We start from the raw sequence: 21,501 nt of genomic DNA, 5'->3' as shown, positions 1-21,501 counted from the left end.
GTAAGTGAAAGTGTCCTTCAAATGACTAGCTAAAAATTATTTATATTTCATCAAAAACTTGTTATAGTCATGTTATTAGGAAAGGATGGCTGAAGCCATTTTGAAAACTCACCAGATCTATAATCCAATTTCATATGGGAGTATGACCAAATTGAAAGGCATTCAGGGAATATTTCAGAATTTTCTCCAGTAACTCATTCTATACTTTTATACTCCTTTTTAATATTTAGCACCTAGCTCTGTTTGCTTTGGGGACATATTCAAAAAATAACCTGTCTGGGAATAGCTTGCCCACCCTGAGGAAATGAGATATACATACCTAAAATTATAGGGGAATGTGATTCATGCGTGAAAAGATAATTTTGGGGTGAGATTATCCCAGAAACACTTTCTGGAAGAGGTATAGCTTAGTCTGGGTTTTGGAAGACATATAGGATTTGTATTAGTGGAGAAGACAGGAAGCAGTTTCCTCATGTGCTGTGTCACTTCAGTCATGTCTGATTCTATAGTCCATGGGATTGTCTAGGCAGGAATTCTGGAGTGGGTTGCCATTTCCTACTTCAGGGGATCTTTTCAACCCAGGGATCAAACCCATCTCTCTTTCATCTCCTGCATTGGCAGGTGGGTCCTTTACCACTAGCACCACCTGGGAAGCCCAGTCTCCTCACACAGGGAAGGAAAAAAACAATTGGTGGATCTGGCAGAAATGACAGATCTGCTCTAACTGGAGTTGAAAAGTAGTAGATGAGCTTGGACAGGTAAGGCAAGGTGTTATCCCAAAGCCTGAGTTGGGGTGGTTTTGAAATTGATCTAATAAGCTAGAAGACACTGAGGCTCTTTAACAAGGGAGTAAAATATGCAAGCATTACTTTAGTGAGATTTTTTTCAGCTGAAGTGAAAAGATTTGTTGGGAGATTTTAGAAGGAAGGGCATTGTCGAAGATATATTGCACATGCATCAAAAATATTTTAAAAATAGATGTGTCTTGTGATGGCAATTCTACTCCTAAGAATTTATCCTAAAAAAGTCATCACAGATGCACATAATAGGTCATCTATCAAAATATTAAATCAGTATTTCATACAATAATAAATTGGAAATTTAAACTGACCAAAAGGTGACTGGCCAAATATTATAATATCACCATATTATATAGGACCATTAAAATTGTTACAAGATAAGACTATTTAATATTGTAGAAAGATGACACTGTTGGAAGGAAAAAGGAAGTTACAAAATATTCTCTATAGTATGATTCTAGGCATGTGCAAGGAGAAAAACGTGCATGTGTGTGTTGTGTTATGCATGCACTTCTGTGTATAATGAGTAAGTTGAACAAATATGACACACTTTAATTGTATGGAAAATGCAATTTTTGTCCTTTTCAATATGTTTTCATTGATATTATCTTTTCTTGCCAGAACATAAAGCATTAAACAGGCCTATCACTCTTAGAAAATAAAAACTCCTTCAGTCAGTCATAATCCTAGCAAGCCACAGCTCAGTCTTAAGTAATATGCAAAATTTCAAATTTAACTTTGTGTTAATTGTTCTTCCTTCCCCAACCTTCAACTACTTCAGTCTGAAGTTTTGTAGGGAGGAAAGTTGAGGAGGGGGTGAGATACCTTTGTAAAATACCTCAGATGACCTACTAGAAAGTTTGAATTCTAGAACCATCTCTACAGCCCAGACTAGTAAATCAACCTCTCCAATGTTTAATTACATCTTGTGAAAAATGGAACTAATAATACTTGGCCTACCTATATCTGAGATTTATTATGAATAACAAATTATATCATAGAAGCAGAATTATTTTGCAGAGTTAAAAAGTGTTTTAATAGTGTATAATCAAATGCCAAATTCAGATTGAAATGGGAGAAAGTAGGGAAAACCACTAGACCATTCAGGTATGACCTAAATCAAATCCCTTAAAATTATACAGTGAAAGTGAGAGATAAATTCAAGGGATTAGATCTGATAGACAGAGTGCCTGAAGAACTATTGACAGAGGTTCCTGACACTGTATAGGAGGCAGGGATCAAGACCATCTCCAAGAAAAAGAAATGTAAAGAGGCAAAATCGTTGTCTGAGGAAGCCTTACAAATAGCTGTGAAAAGAAGAGAAGTGAAAAGCAAAAGAGAAAAGGAAAGATATTCCCATTTGAATGCAGAGCTCCAAAGAATAGCAAGGAGAGATAAGAAAGCCTTCCTCAGTGATCAATGCAAAGAAATAGAGGAAAATGATAGAATGGGAAAGACTAGAGATCTCTTTAAGAAAATTAGAAATACCAAGGGAACATTTCATGTAAAGATGGGTTCGATATAGGACAGAAATGGTATGGACCTAACAGAAGCAGAAGGTATTAAGAAGAGGTGGCAAGAATACACAGAAGAACTATACCAAAAAAGATCTTCGTGACTTCATGATGGTGTGATTACCAACCTAGAGCCAGACATCCTGGAATGCAAAGTCAAGTGAGGCTTAGGAAGCATCACTATGAACAAAGCTAGTAGAAGTGATGAAATTCCAGTTGAGCTATTTCAAATCCTAAAAGATGATGCTGTGAAAGTGCTGCACTCAATATGCCAGCAAATTTGGAAAACTCAGCAGTGGCCACAGTACTGGAAAAGGTCAGTTTTCATTCCAGTCCCAATAAAAGGCAATGCCAAAGAATGCTCAAACTACCGCACGATTGCACTCATCTCACACGCTAGTAAAGTAATGCTCAAAATTCCCCAAGCGAGGCTTCAACAGTATGTGAACCATGAACTTCCAGATGTTCAAGCTAGATTTAGAAAAGGCAGAGGAACCAGAGATCAAATTGCCAGCATCCGCTGGATCATCAAAAAAGCAAGAGAGTTCCAGGAAAACATCTATTTCTGCTTTATTGACTATGCCAAAGCCTTTGACTGTATGGATCACAACAAACTATGGAAGATGCTTAAAGAGATAGGAATACCAGACCACCTGACCTGCCTCCTGAGAAATCTTATGCAGGTCAAGAAGCAACAGTTAGAACTGAACATGGAACAACAGACTGGTTCCAAATAGGGAAAGAAGTGTGTCAAGGCTGTATATTGTCACCTTGCTTATTTAACTTATATGCAGAGTACATAATGAGAAACACTGGGCTGGATGAAGCACAGGCTGGAATCAAGATTGCTGGGAGAAATATCAATAACTTCAGGTTGCAGATGATACCACTTTTATGGCAGAAAACAAAGAAGAACTAAAGATCCTCTTGATGAAAGTGAAAGAGGAGGGTGAAAAAGTTGACTTAAAACTCAATATTCAGAAAACTAAGATCATGACATCTGGTTCCATCACTTCACGGCAAATAGATGGAAACAGTGACAGACTTTATTTTCTGGGCTCCAAAATCACTGAAGATGGTGACATCAGCCATGAAATTAAAAGATGCTTGCTCCTTGGAAGAAAAGTTATGACCAACCTAGACAGCGTATTAAAAAGCAGAGTGTTACTTTGCCAACAAAAGTCTGTCTAGTTAAAGCTATGGTTTTTCAGTAGTCATGTATGTATGTGAGAGTTGGACTATAAAGAAAGCTAAGCACCAAAGAATTGATGCTTTTGAACTGTGGTGTTGGAGAAGACTCCTGAGAGTCTGTTGGACAGCAAGGAGATCCAACCAGTCCATCCTAAAGGAGATCAGTCCTGGGTGTTCATTGGAAGGACTGATATTGAGGCTGAAACTCCAATACTTTGGCCACCTGATGTGAAGAACTGACTTATTGGAAAAGACCCTGATGCTGGGAAAGATTGAAGGTGGGAGGAGAAGGGGACAACAGAGGATGAGGTGGTTGGAGGGCATCACCTACTCAATTGCCATGAGTTTGAGCAAACTGGGAGTTGGTGATGGACAGGAAGGCCAGGCGTGCTGCAGTCCATGGGATCACAAAGAGTCGGGCACGACTGAGCGACTGACCTGAACTGAACTGAATCAAATGCAACCCACTAGTCTAGCAATGTCAAAAGCAAATGCCCACAGGCAGCCAGGAAGATAACCTAAATGACCAGATCAGGCCAAGGGTAAAATAATAGCACCTGGCATCTGCCCTTGATGTAGAATAACGATGGTAGGAAAGATGGAGAACTAGAGATGGAATACTCAAGATGGAGCACTCAAGAAGTTCCTCCTTGTATCTGAGCAGTATCGCCAATGTTTCTAGATCCTCTCATATTTCAAGGGAAGCCCCCAAATCTGATTTTTTATGAGATCTTCTCATTTTCCAATGTTAATAACTAATTTAAATACCAAATACCATATTGAGCAACAATGTGTAAGTTGAACTAATAATGAATAAGGGCTAGATTCAGTCCCTAGGATATTGTTTCATCATTCTGAACAAGTTTATAAACAACTTGAAGGCAAATATCTTGACTTTTCTCTCTGTGGTCTCAATATTTTATACAATGTCTGATATATTTGGTGCTTAATAAATGCTGGTAAAGCTCTGGATGCATGCTGCTGACTATTTCTGCAGGTGAAGGTGTCTAACAACTCAACACTGCCTTTGGCCTTGTGCATAGGGCTCTTTAGTTTTTCCCAAATTATTTATGTATTTATTTTGGGTTGCCCTGGGTCTTCACTGCTGCACGTGGACTTTCTCTAGTTGTGATGCATGGGCTTCTCATTGCGGTGGCCTCTCTTACTGCAGTGCACAGGCTCTAGGAACATGGGCTTCAGTAGCTGCAACACACGGGCTCATTAGTTATGGTGCCTAGGCTTACTTGCTCCACAGCATGTGGAATCTTCCCTGGCCAGGATCGAACCAATGTCCCCTGCATTAGCAGGTGAGTTCTTAACCACGGTACCACTAGGGAAGTCCAAGGGGTTCTTTATGCATGTACATTTAACTGTAACAATCCTTCTTTGTATTTTTTCCCAATTTGTCAAAGTAGAGTAGGGAAAGGAAATAGAAGAAAGCTAAAGGAATAGATAGAAAATAAGAGACCAATGTAAGCAAAGAGATAAGTTAAATAAATAAAATCATAAGATATTGAGCTATTTCTGGTGCCCTATCCTATAAGGAGGTTAGACTGGTCTGATCGAAGTGAGTGGATTTAACTAACTTTCGATCAATGAGAAGAAAAGCAGCACCTTATTTAAGAGGTGTGGGTATCTCTGGGGGGATGGACAGCAGGTAGTCAGAGAAGACTTCCTGAGGGTGTGATGTTATTTCATTGAATGAATGCCTATTGAATATTTGCTGTGGAATACATCAGCAAGCAAAACAAAGGCCTCTCACCTTCATGGAATTTATTTTTAGTAGAGAAGACAGACAATTGACATAAAAATTAGAAAATTATATAGGGTGTTAGAAGGTGTGCTGGTCAATATTATGTGACAGTTGGCTAGGGTAGAGTCCTTAGTTACATGGTTTCCTAAATAGTCTGGGTAGGGCTGATTCAATTAGTTGAAAGACCACGAGAGCAGAACGGAGACTTTCCTAAGAACATGAAATTCCCCTAATGGATTGCACTTTTGGCCATGTGGACAAGTTTTAGCCTGCCCTTCCTGACAGCCTGCCCTGTGGATTTCAGACTTGCCTAGTCAACCCCCACAGTTGCAGAAGCCAGCTTCTTTGATATATATCTCCTTCTGGTTCTGCTCCTCTAGGGGATCACTGACTCACACAAAAGTTGGTAGGGTACAGGGGTGAGTGGGAGAGAAACCTGACAGGTAGGAGCAAGTTGCAGTGTTAAGAGATTCAGCTTAGGTTACATTGAGAAAGTGAGATTTGAACAGACTTGGCAGAGGTAAGCATCGTTCCTTTGGGACGATGGTTCCAGGAAGAAAGAACTGCTAGAACAAAGTCCCTAATGTAGGCAGCTTTGAAGAAGGTATCCAGTGTAGCTGTTGCAGAGTGTAAGCATAGCAGGCAGACGAGAGGATGTCAGAGAGGTAAGGGTCGAGAGCAGAGGGTTTAGACATTTTAGTGACCTTACATTTTATTTGGAGAGACCAAGAACCATTGCCCAGTTTTGAGAGAGGGGTGCATAATCTGACTTACGTTTTTAAAGGATCATTTACAATTTAAAAGATGACTCTGTTGAGAACAAACTACTGGATGGGGAACATGAGAGCAGAAACAGGGGAATCTGATGAAGTGTTCTAGTAACTCAAGCAGCAGGATGCTTGAATTGAGATTCAAAGACAGACTTGACATTCAAGTGGTTCACATTTGATTGGTTGCTGCCCACGCCATACCAATTCTTAAACATTTGTAATATCCCCCTGCTCAAGGCACAAGGAGGAAGTAGGCAGTCAATTAATGCATATATGAAAGTTTTAGTCATGTGCAAAGGCACAGGAATATAAGAAGGCTAAGCACATTCACAAGTCTCCAAGATCACCATTATGGCTGGAACCATTGATAAAGAATAATAGATAACTACTGACATGAGCACAAACCTTGTCCCACACACTTCTCTAAATACCTTTTATGTACCATAGAAAAACTCATTTATCTTTGTATCAGCTAACTATTACTACATAACAAATTGCTCCAAAACTGAATAACTCAATCATCATTTAATTGCTAAAGATTCTGTGGGTTGGCAATTTGGATTTAGTTGGTAAAATTTATCTTTGCTCCATATAGTGTCACCTGGAATCATTCATGTGTTTGCAATCACTTGGCAAGTTAGCCAGACTGACTAGTTCCAAATGGCCTCATTCACATGTCTAGTAGTTGACCAAGGGAAGGTGGGAGTGTGGTGGGTTAGCTGAACAGTTGTCTCTCATCATCCAGCAAGTCTACCCAGGCTTCTCCAAGTGGTGGCTGCATTCAGAAAAGCAGCAAACGAGAGAGTGTAAAAACACAATGCACACACACTGATCAAGCCTCTGCTTCTGTCATTGGCCAAAGAGGCCACGTGGTGAAACCAAATCAATATCATAGGGGATCTCCCAAGGGAGATGGGGAGATGGGTTCAGGGAGGCATGACTCACTGGGTTTGGCAATACTTCAGCGATCTACCAGTCTTCATTAAAAACCCCAAAATGTATGTCTTGTTAATATCTCCATTTTTCAAATGAGGAAACTGAAGCCAACACATGTTGTATACCCCATACCCAGCAGGAAGCAAGGCCAAAGTTTGGACCCAGTCCAGCTCCAGAGATTGAGGAGAAGCCAGGCAGTGGGTCCAGAGGGTGATGGGCCTGGAACACTCTCCAGGTCAGTGTGACTGTGATGGAGGTCTGGGCTACAGCAACCAGAGGACTTGCAGATGGGATTCCTGAGGAAAAGGAGAGAATAAAGCTTTAGCCAAGAAATAGAGTCAGGGTTACAGACTGGGAGAAGAACAAACCTCAAACCAAACTGTAGAGGCAGGTGGAAGCATAAATGGAAGCCAGCACCAAGGAATGTGAAGGGAACAGAGTGAGAGCAGAATGTTCTTTACGTGTCTCATTGTTCTACAGATAAATGAGATACACTTAAGAGTGATGTCTGTGTGTTAATTTTATATCCTGCAAGTTTGGGGAGGGAGGTGGGAGAGGCGTTCAGGATGGGGAACACATGTACACCCATGGCTGGTTCATGTCAAGGTATGGTAAAACCACTACAATATTGTAAAGTAAATATTAATTAAATTAAATTAATTAAATCCATTAAAATAAATAAATTAATTTTAAAAAATAAAATAAAAGTGATGTCTGGTTTTGTGGCAATTTATCTGGAGTCATGGTCATCACAGTAGAAATAAAATTCTGCCTTACTCCTTTTTGTGAGGGTGTGGGTATATGTAAAAACTAGGAATAGTGAATGTGCTGAAATACCAGTGAGCAGCTCCGAGCAGCTCCGAGTGTATTTATAGATGTCAAACACACGAAACACGCCCACACCACACACCCGCTTCCAGGGATCCAGAAGGTGGGGAGACTAATACCAAGTGTACATGGGCGGGCTGTGCCCCACAAGGCTGTGCAGGGCATTATCACGTAAAGATCCTCTAGAGTACCCAGTCAGGGTTTAACAAAGCTGTAAGATGAATGATTGCAAGGCTTGAAAACAAAATTATTTTGAATGCAAGTGTTTTTTTTTTTTCCTTCAAACACAGGCTCTGTCATAATCTGCTAAATATCTCAAGACATGTTCTTTGTGACCTCAGGTGAATGGACAGATAACAGGATGGCAAAATTCTCTACCGTCACTATTAACAATAAAATATGTTGATTTTCTGACTGTGGATACCTTATTTTTTTAAAAAGTAATAGGCTCTCTAGACAGAGCTGCCTGGCTCTGCTGGTGTGAAAGGCAGAGAGGTCCATACCAAGAACAGGAGGAATGAGCATTCAGATCAGAGGGCACTTCCTGCCTTCAGGTGCTCCAAGGTTTGAGAATAAAACCCTGAAGTTTGAGGTACTTCTAACCAATAGTAGTTGGCAATTCACCAACTAAATCCAAATTGCCAACCCAATAGTAGGCATGAAAAGTAGGGGCCCCACTGGCCTTTTGATTTGTCATCATTAGAGGCAATGAAGTCATAGTTTGCCAGAGAAGTTGTCACATTTTCACTGCAGAAAAAGAAGGGAAATAAATTACTGTGAGACCCAGGCTTAGAATAGATAGTACAAAGGACTGAGGGCATCTGCATTTCTGTGCAGTGCCCAGAACAGAAAAGCTTGGCAGAGACTCAGAAACGCTCTCTATGGGAGAGAACACAGGCATGTCCTGGCCCTCCCTAGACCAAGTGTGCCTCAAGGATTTTGATGCACCAGATGTCTACAGAGTGCCTCCTCTCTGCTGCCTAATTCAAGAGTGAGCAAAATACATCTTCTTCCTCAAGGAAGTGATAATCCCACTTTGCTTTCCAGGACTTTGCGGCAACTAAAGCACTATTTCTTGAAATCAGATCTGCTCATTTGTTTTATTTTCATTTTTGTCTGTCACTTTTCTTGAAGGAAAGTTACACAGCTCAAAGTAGCCTGGAGTTAAAGCTTCCCTTGCGTCCTCCCCACCATTCTATGCAAAACAAAGACCTCTCACACCCAAAGAAAAAAATGGATATTAAGGTTGATTATGCTGAGCTCCCAGCTGGTCCCAGCCTCAGGGCCGATCTCCAGAATTCCTTGCCCCAGCCGTTTAAGAGGTAACTAATCTGAACAACCTTGGAGAAGAACAGGTCCCCTTAAGACAGTAGATTCCCACATATATACGTCCTCTTTTCTTGGGTTAGTGCAGCTGCTCACTAACCTGACTGCTGCCCCTTCATTAAAGCTGATCTGTTCCTGTAAAGTGCCTGTAAAGTGCCGGTCTCCTTTCTCTGAACCTCACTTTCTCTAATTTCCTTACCCTACACTTCTGCCACTAGTTTCTTCAGAACTTTGATAGGTGGCAGACTTAAGTTTTTATTTCTAGTCTCTCATGTCTAATTTCTGGAGAGAAGAGACAGATTAACAATGTTACCTCTTAGGACTTTTCAGTGACTCACTTGTCAGGGTTTATAAATTTACAAAGGCTCAGTGACAAAAGAACTCATCTCATTTTTTGAGCTGTTAATTACTCCTTTAGGTGTAAACCATCTTCTATTTAAACATGATTTCATAATGAGTTCTTTTTTAGCATAATAATAATAGGAAAAATTATAGATGCTTCTTTATTACCTTTAAATTCCCTGTCAGTCACTACACATAACTGCTGTGGCCCTGTGACACAAGCAGGCATGCCATATCTGTCACTCAGAGGGGAAACTGGAGAAGCGCTGAATGCATCTGGCTTCTGGTCTCCTGTACATCCCGAGATTTCATTTTATTTTATTTTTTCCCCCTATTTTGATGTTCTGAGGGAAAACCTTAAACTACTGGTCAGGTTCATAGGAATAGGGAGACATTTATGAAGGTCATTTACTGAAAAGAAGGAAAAAGGGATGGGGCCAAGACACATTTCATTATTTTTCTGGAGCAAGATAGCCCTCTATGTAGAACAGCCTTCCTGTCTGCACAAACATAGTAGTGTCCTGAAGGAGATGTAAGGTTCGCTCCTCCAGCACCAGCGGGCCTCAGGGGAGAAGCAGCCCAGGACAAGGGGAAAAACACAGGACGCCAGGACAAGAAACATGAAACTGTTGCTCTTCTAGATTTAGAGTTCAGTGATCTGTGGAGAATCAGAGGTGAAAGAAAGGAGGAAGGGATGCTTTTTGAATTGAGCTTTGAAGGATGCATAGGGTTTCCACTCAGGGATGATGAATGGTGAGAGATAAAGATCTGCTTCTGCTGTGGTGTGAGCTTGTGACTTTTGTCTCCCCAAGATCCAGTATCATCCACTCTTAAAAATGAAGACTGGGACTTCCCTGGTGGCCCACTGGTAACAAAAATCCACTTTACAGCTTTCCTCCACTGACGCTAGGGATGTTCAGCCCTCCGAAGGAAGCTAAGGCCATTTTGGGGTGAAGTCCTCACATCAACTGGCGACTAGCACTGCACCTGGCAGCCCCCACCTAGCACTCACCCACACCATGGTCTTGGTCTTGGAGCTCGCTTGCATCTACTTGGCCCTCATTCTGCACAATGATGAGGTGATGGTCACGGAGGATAAGAACAACGCCCTCATTAAAGCAGCTGGTGTAAATGTTGAGCTTTTTTACCAGGCTTGTTTGCAAGAGACTTAGCCAGTGTCAACATCGGGAGCCTCATCTGCATTGTGGGGGCTGGTGGTCCTATCCCATCCACCACTGCTGCCCCAGCTGAGGAGAAAAAAGTAGAAGCAAAGAAAGAAGAATCTGAAGAGTCTGACGATGACATGGGCTTTGGTCTTTTTCACTTAACCTCTTTAGTAACACATTCAATAAAAACCTCTTTAAAAAAAAACAAACAAACAAAAAAAACAGGAATCCAGTTTCCAGTGCAGGGACATTGTTTGATCCCTGGTCAGCGAATTAATATCCCACAAGCCAGGGAGCATCCTAGCCCTGTGGAACACAACAATAGAACTCAGCGCTCTGTGGCCAGCAGGACACAACTAGAGAGCCTGCACATTGCAACTAAGACCCAGACAACAGTCAAGTCAATAAATAAATGCTTAAAAATAATGGTAAGTAAGTAAATAAAATAAAAATGAGGAGCGGAGAGCGTGGAAGCTTTCCCTTCAGCTCAGCCCTTGTTCCAGTGTGCCATTCAGATTACAGCTGCTGCTGCTCCGATCCTGTCTGACTCTGTGCGACCCCAGAGACGGCAGCCCACCAGGCTCCCCCGTCCCTAGGATTCTCCAGGCAAGAACACTAGAGTGGGTTGCCAATTCCTCCTCCAAGGCATGAAAGGAAAAGTGAAAGTGAAGACGCTCAATTGTGTCCGACTCTTAGCGACCCCATGGCCTGCAGCCCACCAGGCTCCTCCCTCCATGGGATTTTCCAGGGGAGAGGACTGGAGCGGGGTGCCATTGCCTTCTCCGCAGATTACAGCTAACCATGGTTTTTCCCACCTGCCTTCCATTTTATGCCACGTTTTGTCTTCCTCCGTTTGCTCTCATTTACCCTCTCTACGTTAATAGTGAAATGATTACAGCGTATGTAGATGTATTTCGGGGAGTTGTCAAGCCTGTGTTTTGCTGGGTGGTTCTGGCTCCCCCTCCAGCCTGACGAGCTCTACTCTGTTCTCATCACTTCCAAAGAATGCTTTGGATTCTTACCTTTGTCTACACCATCTCCCAATACAGTGTTTATGTGGAGAAAGAATCAGAGAAACATTCATTAGGACTTTCCTTGTGACTCAGCTGATAAAGAATCCGCCTGCAATGTGGGAGACCTGGGTTCCATCCCTAGGTTGGGAAGATCCCCTGAAGAAGGGCAAATATTCATTAGAAAAATAAACCCACTAAGTTTTCCCAAATCTTGTTTAATGTTTCAACGAATATTCTAGAATGGAACTGCCATTTGGACTGCTTTCCACCAGGTTTGTAAACATGACACAATAACCATTCTTGTGTGATAAAGGTAATAAAGAGGATATCAGTAATATCTCCTTAAAGAAATTAGTGTTTAAGACGGTGAAATAATTCTACAATGGCGAGGTCACAGCCTTTGTACTTTTTCTGAAGAAAGTGTTTGCTAAGTAAATTATTAATGAGAAAAATTCCGGAGGGCGCGATTAGCCTTCCTTCGGAAGATGCAGCACCCTTGATACTGTGTGGCAGCACTTATTTGCATGTAAATGGTAGCCAATTAAAAATGACTTATATCTATGTGTTAAAGAATTCCCAAGAACATCTTCCTTGGAAGTTTCGTGGAAACTAGCCCATGTTCCAGGGGACCTTTAAAATACAAACTTGTAATCTCAAAAATAACTTTGTAAATCAGATGTTGATTCACTTGAATCTTCCAGGCGACATTTCTGAATAACTATGGTAAGTAACTTTACCCACCTACGGGTGATTTTTAATGGAGCATATTTTAACCTAAATAAGTCATCTCTGACAGGCATCACTGTACAGTGACCCAGCTGTACCACATAGCCTGCAAAGAAAGGTCATGAGAAACCCAAAAGATATGAGGGTTATCCTTTTAGAAGTGACTTTTAAAGTGTGTTCCTCCATAGGGTATAGGCATAGAGTCCCTGTTTGTTCTCCAAGGACTGTATTTCTCTAGCAGTTCAGAGAAATTGCTGTGGTTAGAGCGTGCAAATGTGTGTGTGCCTGCTTTGCTGCTTGTCTCCAAATAATACATGCTTTTGAACACTGTTTGAAATTCTAGTTTCTGGCAGCTGTAAACTTGTTACCTTAAAATGCTAAAGTTCTGTGCATTATAGTGAAAAACTTTTTTTTAAATTGATTACTGTACATTTAATTGTATGATGATCTATTGTTAGAGATTCTGTGTTTCTTCATAAATGTAAAATTCAATATAAATTTTTAATTTTCTCTCCCTCTCTTCTAGAGCTTGGTTGTTCTCTCTTGCACACAGCTCTCCCCACTCCCACCTCTTCTCTCTCTCTGCCTCTCTTTGTTTCTCTTTCTCTGTCCCTCCCTCCCTCTTTCCTAATTTTGTCATCTTTAATTTCCCAGTCACCTTTAGGCACACTTAAAACCCTCAACCTTTTGAAATTGCCTCTTGGCAAGGGTTATGTTTGTTTCGGTTCTGAAGCACAGTGCCATGATCTCAACTGAACTTGACCTTGATTGAAGCTAATCAAGTTGCAGTTCTGCCTTCCAAATTCACAGCTTGCTGTGAGCAGACAGGCATGGGAGGGAAGGAAACTGGATCGCTGGGTACTGGAGATTCCTCCATTGCTCTGTCACCTCTAACAAGAAAGTTTTCTTAAGATTCCTGCTAAATGACCAGTTCTTTTAAAACCTTCCTTCTTTGACAATAATGTTCACTATTGGGACTTCGCAGTGGTTTAATGAAACTGCCTACAAATGCGCACATGGGTTTGATCCCTGGTCTGGGAAAATTCTGCATGCTGTGGGGCAACTGTACCCCTCTGCCACACCACTGGGCCCGCATGTTGCAACTACTGAAACCCACACACCCTAGAGCCCAAGCTCTGTAACAAGAGAAGCCACCACAATAAGACCTCAGAGCACAGCTAGAGAGTAGCGTCTGCTCACCACAACTAGAGAAAGCCCGCGTGCAACAGTGAAGACCCTGCACAGCCAAAAATGTGAATAAATAATGTTCAGTATTTGTTAATGCTTCTCAAACTTCTAAAATCTATACACCTGTTTTTTCCAGAGTCTTAGCTTCTCTAGTCTTATTTAAAAAGTAGGAGTATTTCCCCCAGATATAAAATTATAATTGAATTCCTCCCCCCCCCCCACCACCACCTAGATACACCCAAAGCTCCTCGGCCAGCTCTGAGTGAAGACGTCTGCCCTCCCACACAGCCCTCTTGGAGAATCACTTGTTGCCGCTCTGCTGCTCCCTGCAGCTTGATCAGTAAATCTGCTGAAACTGAAAAGAAATTCTAAGGAGTAAATTGTTGTAGATACCACAAACTGCATTGAACCAAGAGCTGGGGCTATAACATAGTAATTTAGATGATCCCTGGGGAAAATGTTCAGATTTCTTAGATGTTCTGCAGTTGGTACTAGAACCTTGCTGTAATGACTTTCAATTTTGTAACTGATAAAATGCAGCAACCCACAATAATCCTTGTGTTTCCACTCAAGCAAAATGGAATTTAGAGAGCTCTTTGGTTAGTCTAAATGAGTTTTCTATTTTCAATCCCTTTTCCAAATATGCGGTTCTGCATTTCAGTTTTTATAGTAAACTGAGTTATACACATTTCTAAAAAAGTGAGACCCCGAAGTTAGTGACTAATAGATAAGGCTGAGCAATATTGAAACAAAATGGTAAGGTTGCCTTCCTAGCATTCATATGACCTTGGGAACATTGGTGTTTCTAAAGCTGGGTTTTTTTTTTTTTTTTTCTTTTCCCACCTTCCTTGGTAAAGCAATAAATTGAACTTATCTACGAATTTGAAGCATTGAAAGTATTAAAGTTTACACATGCTTTTTGTTTCTGGGCTATATTTTTCCTTTTAGTTATCAATATGCAATAAGCATATACATAGCATTTTGCTCCTTTCTCCTGATGATTATCAGTTATCTCATTAACCCTTACTGCCCCCCTGTGGAGTAAGACAATGCTCTTGCTCTCTCTTTTATTTTTTAATTGGACTGACCAAATTCTAAATATAAGAGTATGTCCAAACTAATCAGTGAAATAGTGCTGCAACTGGAAGTAGAAATCAAGACAGCAGGAACCTAGAACTTCTCAAGGTTGTAATAGAATGTAAAATTTGACTGAATCTATATAGTGTCACAACATTTTCTTAGAGGATGCCTGTTGGCATCATTACATGAAAAAAAATTCCTAAATAAGTATGTGTGAACCATAAACATACATTATTGTTTCCAATAGTATGGCTGCTGCTGCTGCTAAGTCACTTCAGTCATGTCCAACTCTGTGTGACCCCATAGACGGCAGCCCACCAGGGTCTGCCAACCCTGGGATTCTCCAGGCAAGAACACTGGAGTGGGTTGTCATTTCCTTCTCCAATGCATGAAAGTGAAAAATGAAAGTGAAGTCGCTCAGTCATGTCTGACTCTTAGCGACCCCATGGACTGCAGCCTCCCAGGCTCCTCCGTCCATGGGATTTTCCAGGCAAGAGGACTGGAGTGGGCTGCCATTGCCTTCTCCTCCAATAGTATGGAGATCTTACCTAATAGTTGTTAGTGTTCAGAAATGCTTCAGGTCAGGGAAGGGAAAACCAAATCTACTTCTAAATCTATTCTATTTCCTCTGGAACATAATACCCTCTTGAAATATATTTGATACCTCCATTACCAAACCTTGTTCCTGGCAACGTTGTGCTATGTATTTGGCCTCACCCAATACTATTGCCTGATACTGTGGTCTTGTTCTCTGATACACTTGTCCTCTGACTGCAAATGTAAGTTTCCTTCAGGAGAGGCAGTGATGCTTTTCCTGACCTTGTTTTTAGATATTTCACTACAGAAATATGTACCAACTCAAGAGATTTAATTAGAACAGTGAATGCCACTTTTGAGAATAAATGTGATATTTTGGGGTAGACTGTTTTAAAGGAATACGCAGATGCTAGGTGAACTCTCTGAAGCCATTCTGTTGAATACAGAGTTGGACTTTGTACAAACCACTCTGTACTAAATCCCTCAAAATATCTCTTCTACCTTGTGAACTTTTTAATACTTTTCTTTAGACTAAGGTTGTTTTTTAAAGGGGAGGAGCTAAGATGGTGGAGGAATAGGATGGGGAGACCACTTTCTCCCCTACAAATTCATCGAAAGAACATTTGAACGCTGAGTAAACTTCACAAAACTTCTGACCGCTAGCAGAAGACATCAGGTGCCCAGAAAAGCAGCCCATCATCTTCGAAAGGAGGTAGGACAAAATATAAAAGATAAAAAGAGAGACGAAAGAGCTAGGGACGGAGTCCCGTCCTGGGAAGGGAGTCTTAATAGAGGAAGTTTCCAAACACCAGGAAACCCTCGCACTGGCGAGTCTGGGGGAAGTTTTTGAATCTCGGAGGGCAACCTAACTGGGAGGAAAATAAATAAAACCCACAGATTACATGCCTAAAAGCAACTCCCAGCAGAAAAGTACCCAAGACACCCGCATCCACCACCAGCAAGTGGGGGCTGAACGGAGAGGAGCGGGCGGCATTGCTTAGGGTAAGGACTGGGCCCGAATGCCTGAATGCCCTCCGAATGCAATCGGAGGGAGCTAACGTGAGATAGCAGCTTAAGCTGTGGGATAGCAAGAGAGAGAGAAAATTAACCAGCCGGACACACTGCCGGTTGTTCACAGAACAAAGGGACTGAGCAATTCCAGAGAAGAGCTAGCCAGCTGCGGACTGGCCCATCCCCCGCCGGAGGCAGGGGGTGGGGGGGGGGGAGGGGCAAACTCGGCCCCAGAGACAGCATCCCTACCAAACTGCAAACAGGCTCCCAGTTTCTAACCAAAGACTTCCTAAAATTTATTCTTAATTGGGAGAAAATTGCTTTTCAATGTTGTGTTGATTTCCGCTATACAACAATGCAATTCAGCCATAATTATACCTGTATCACCTCCCTCCTGAACCTCCCACCCCTACATGTCATCGCAGGGCACCAGGCTGGATTCCTTGTGTTATACAGCAACTTCTCAGCAGCCATCTATTTTACACATGGTAGTGTATATATAAGGGTGTTTTAAGGGAGAAATGTCTTGGATATAATCATTGCTTCCATACCTGTGCAGACTGCTAACACATGCATGCCATGCTGAAAGAAGTTGCACTTATGGTCAATATATGAAACACTAGCTTATAGTTTTTAAAATATGATATATGCTCATTACAAACAAAATTAGAACATGATAGAGATGTACAAAGAAACAAATTTAAAAATATACAGAAAAATATTAAAATATACAGAAATTCCCAGAGAAAGCATGTGACATAAAGGGACATTCAAGTGTTTCGATCTGATAGAAAGAGTGCCAAAAAACTATGGATGGAGGTTTGTAACACTGTACAGGAGGCGGTGATCAAAACCATCCCCAAGAAAAAGAAATGCAAAAAGGCAATGTGCTTGTCTGAGGAGGCAAGTTGAAAACAGAAGAGAAGTGAAAGGCAAAGGAGAAAAGGAAAGATATACCTATCTGAATGCAGAGTTACAAAGAATAGCAAGGAGAGATAAGAAAACCTTCCTAAGTAATCTAAAGAGCCTCTTGATGACAGTGAAAGAGAAGAGTGAAAAAGCTGGCTTAAAACAACATTTAAAAAAATAAGATTGTGGCATCTAGTCCCATCACTTTATGGCAAATAGATGGGGAAACAATGGAAACAGTGACAGAGTTTATTTTCTTGGGCTCCAAAATCACTGCAGATGGTGACTGCAGCCATGAAATTAAAAGACGCTTGCTCCTTGGAAGAAAAGCTATGACAAACCTCAGTTCAGTTCAGTCAGTCAATGGTGTCTGACTCTTTGAAACCCCATGGACTGCAGTTTGTCTGTGACAAACCTAGACAACATATTAAAAAGCAGAGACATTACTTTGCTGACAAAGGTCCGTCTAGTCAAACCTATGGTTTTTCCAGTAGTCATATATGGATGTGAGAGTTGGACCATGAAGAAAGCTGAAGGCTAAAGAAATGATGCTTTTGAACTGTGGTGTTGGAGAAGACTCTTGAGAGTTCCTTGGACTGCAAGGAGATAAAACCAGTCCATTCTAAAGGAAATCAGTCCTGAGTATTCATTGGAAGAATTGATGCTGAAGCTGAAGCTCCAATGCTTTGGCCACCTGATGCAAAGGACTGACTTATTGGAAAAGACCCTGATGTTGGGAAAGACTGAAGGCAGGAGGGCAGGAGGAGAAGGGGACGACAGAGGGTGAGATGGTTGGATGGCATCACCGACTCAATGGACATGAGTTTGAGCAAGCTCCAGGAGTGGTGATCGACAGGGAAGCCTGGTGTGCTGCAGTCCATGAAGTCACAAAGAGTCAGACACAACTGAGTGACTGAGCTGAACTGAAGTGACAAAGCAAGGAAATAGAGGAAAACAATAGAATGGGAAAGACTAGAGATCTCTTTAAGAAAATTAGAGATACCAAGGGTACGTTTCATGTAAAATGAGCACAATGAAGGACAGAAATGGAATGGACTTAACAGAAGCAGAAGATATTAAGAAGAGGTGGCAAGAATACACAGAAGAACCATACAGAAGAGATCTTAATGACCCAGATACCCATGATCGTGTGATCACTCACCTAGAGCCAGACATCCTGGAATGCAAAGTCAAGTGGGCCTTAGAAAGCATCGCAACAAACAAAACTAGTGGAGGTGTGATGGGATTCCAGTTGAACTATTTCAAATCTTAAAAGATGATGCTGTTAAAGTGCTCCACTCAATATGCCAGCAAATTTGGAAAACTCAGCAGTGACCACAGGCCTGGAAAAGGTCAGTTTTCATTCCAATCCCAAAGAAATAATGCCAAAGAATGCTCAAACTACCACACAATTGCACTCATCTCACATGCTAGCAAAATAGTGCTCAAAATTCTCCAAGCTAGGCTTCAACAGCAAGTGAACCAAGAACTTCCAGATGGACTTCCCTCATAGCTCAATAGGTAAAGAAACTGCCTGCAATGCAGGAGATCCGGGTTCCATTCCTGTTTGGGAAGAACCCCTGGAGAAGAAAATGTCAACCTACTCCAATATTCTTGCCTGGAGAATCCCATGGACAGAGGAGCCTGGCAGGCTACAGTCCATGGGGTCACAAGAATTGGGGATGACTGAATGACTAACACTTTTACTTCCTTCAAGCTGGATTTAGAAAAGGCAGAGTAACCTGAGATCAAATTGCCAACATCCGTTGGATCATAGGAAAAACAAGAGAAATCCAGAAAAACATCTGCTTCTGCTTCATTGACTATGCTAAAGCCTTTGATCATGTTGATCACAACAAACTGGAAAATTCTTAAAGAGATTGGACTACTAGACCACTTTGCTTGTCTCCTGAGAAACTTGTATGCAGGTTAAGAAACCACAGTCAGAACTGGACATGGAACAACATGGTTTCAAATTGGAAAAGGAGTACATCAAGGCTGTTTATTGTCACCCTGCTTATTTAACTTATATGCAGAGTGAAAAGTGAAAGTTGCTCAGTTGTATCTGACTCTTTGCAACCCCAAGGACTTTAGTCCATGAAACTCTCTGGTGTGGGTAGCCTTACCCTTCTCCAGGGGGTCTTCCCAACCCAGGGAAGGTTGGGAATCTAGGTCTCCTGCATTGCAGGCGGATTCTTTACCAGCTGAGTTATCAGGGAAGCCCATGCAAGTTACATGCAGAGTACATCATGTGAAATGCCAGAGTGGGTGAATTACAAGCTGGAATCAAGATTGCCAGGAGAAATATCAACAATCTCAAATATGCAGATGATATCACTCTAATGGAATGAAGCAAAGAGGAATTAAAGAGCCTTCTGATGAAGGTGAAAGAGGAGAGTCAAAAAGCTGGTTTAAAACTCAACATTTAAAAAACTAAGATCGTGGTATCCAGTCCCATCACTTCATAGCAAATAGATGGAGAAAAAGTGAAAACAGTGGCAGATTTTATTTTCTTGGGCTCCAAAATCACTGTGGACAGTGGCTGTAGTCATGAAATTAAAAGACACTTGTTCCTTGGAAGGAAAGGTATGGCAAACCTAGGCAGAATATTAAAAAGCAGAGACATCACTTTGCCAACAAAGGTCTGTCAAAACGTCAAAACATTTCCTCCAGGCTCTGACCCTTCTTTGGAAGGCTACTGTCTCTGTCGCTAGACCTCAGAATGGTTCTGAGGCATCAGGTCCTCCCCACCATCCCTGATAGGGCATGTCAACTCACGAGCATCACTCATTAGTCACTCTTCTACTGTTGTTGTCTAAAAGGTCCTGCTGTTTTACATAGTCAGTCAGAGTCTGGTCTAGGGAACTTTTAGGAAAATGTAATCAAGTTTGTGTTTAATACTGAATTCTGAATTTAGGAAGGTATAATGAACACTGACTAATTTAGAAATTATAGTACTATAGAGGGAGCAGTTACACTGATTTTAATTCTCACAAAGGAAAAATTCTACCTCTGTGTTTGCCCACACCTGCCATCAGTGTGGATTCAGCAGTATGTCTTTGAGAAATGTGGATTTAGCTTTCGAAATATCATTTTAAAGGGTTATACTACCCAATAGTTGTTAGGGAAGGGTACTTGCCTTAAAGGTCTGCTTCGAGAAATAAAAAACATATGGAAAGTACTTGTTTTTTTTATAAATAGTAAGTGCTATACTACCAATACTTCCACCACTACTAGTAGTAGCTTAATAATAATGATTGTGTAGGGCTCTTGATGTTCTAGTCCAATATATCTGGAGTCTATAATTTAAACAAAAAGAGAGAATTCTTGGTAATCAATCTAATAAGGAGTTGCTGTTGCTGTTTAGTCCTCTGTCATGCCTAACTCTTTTGCAACCCCATGGACAGTAGCCCACCAGTCTCCTCCATCCATGGGATTTCCCAGGCAAGAATACTGGAGTGAGTTGCCATTCCCTTCTCCTGAACGAATCTTCAGGAAGAAGAATCTTCCTGGAATCTTCAGGAATCTTCCTGACCTAGGGACTCAAACTCACGTCTCCTACAATTCAGGTGGATGTTTTTTTGTCGCCAAACCACCAGAGAAGTCGATAAGCAGCAGCTGGAGCACTTATTATAATAAAAACTGTCCCAATTACAAAATATGTATTCAGGGATGACCCATTACCAAGACTTATTATCTTACCAAAATGTTCTCATAAGAGCAATACTGGACAGATTTGGCAGCTGAGATATCATTTCTTATTAGTCAGAAGTGGGTCCCATGGACACCCTATATGGAGGAGGGTGGTTGGGAAGGTCGAGGCTGGGATTCAGGTTGGGTTAACCAACAGCATTAGCTCCATCATCCTTCCCCTCACTCCTTCCTAAGCCCACTGAACTCAGTGAAGTTCAGAGATGGGGGAGAAGCACAGAGATGTTTGGAGGCTCATAGAAAGGAAAGAATGTCTGTTTCACAAATTACCTAAAAATCAGTTTTTACTTATAAAAACTTAGTGGTTTGAGAACATAGTTAAGGCTTTACACTATGTAATTTCAAGACATTATAATGCTACGGTAATCAGGAGAGAATGACATTGAAATAAGGTGAGATGTAGATTAGTGAAATAGAATAGAATGTCTAGAAGTAGACCCATGCAAAATATGATCAAGTGGTTGCCAACAAAGAGGTTGAAGCCAGTTGATTGAAAAATAATTGTCTTTTCAACAAACATTAGTGTCACAATTGAACTTTTGTATGGGGAAAAAATTAGCCATGTACACATAAACAAATATTAACTTGAATTAATGTAAAAGCTAAAACTGCCAGAAGAAAGCAGGAGAAAATCTTTGTGATCCTGAAGTAGACAAAGTCAAAGTACAAACCATAAAAGATTTGATAAATGGACCTCATC

At 41.2% G+C, this 21,501-nt stretch overlaps 1 pseudogene; it reads left to right on the top strand.

Moving 5' to 3' along the window:
- The first annotated feature begins 10,479 nt into the window (after positions 1-10,479).
- On the top strand, positions 10,480-11,066 carry LOC110141257 (large ribosomal subunit protein P1 pseudogene; annotated as a pseudogene).
- Positions 11,067-21,501: the final 10,435 nt, after the last annotated feature.

The sequence above is a fragment of the Odocoileus virginianus genome, chromosome 12 (assembly GCF_023699985.2).
Source record: "Odocoileus virginianus isolate 20LAN1187 ecotype Illinois chromosome 12, Ovbor_1.2, whole genome shotgun sequence".
Taxonomy (NCBI): Eukaryota; Metazoa; Chordata; class Mammalia; order Artiodactyla; family Cervidae; genus Odocoileus; species Odocoileus virginianus.
This window is presented reverse-complemented; position numbering and strand designations above follow the sequence as displayed.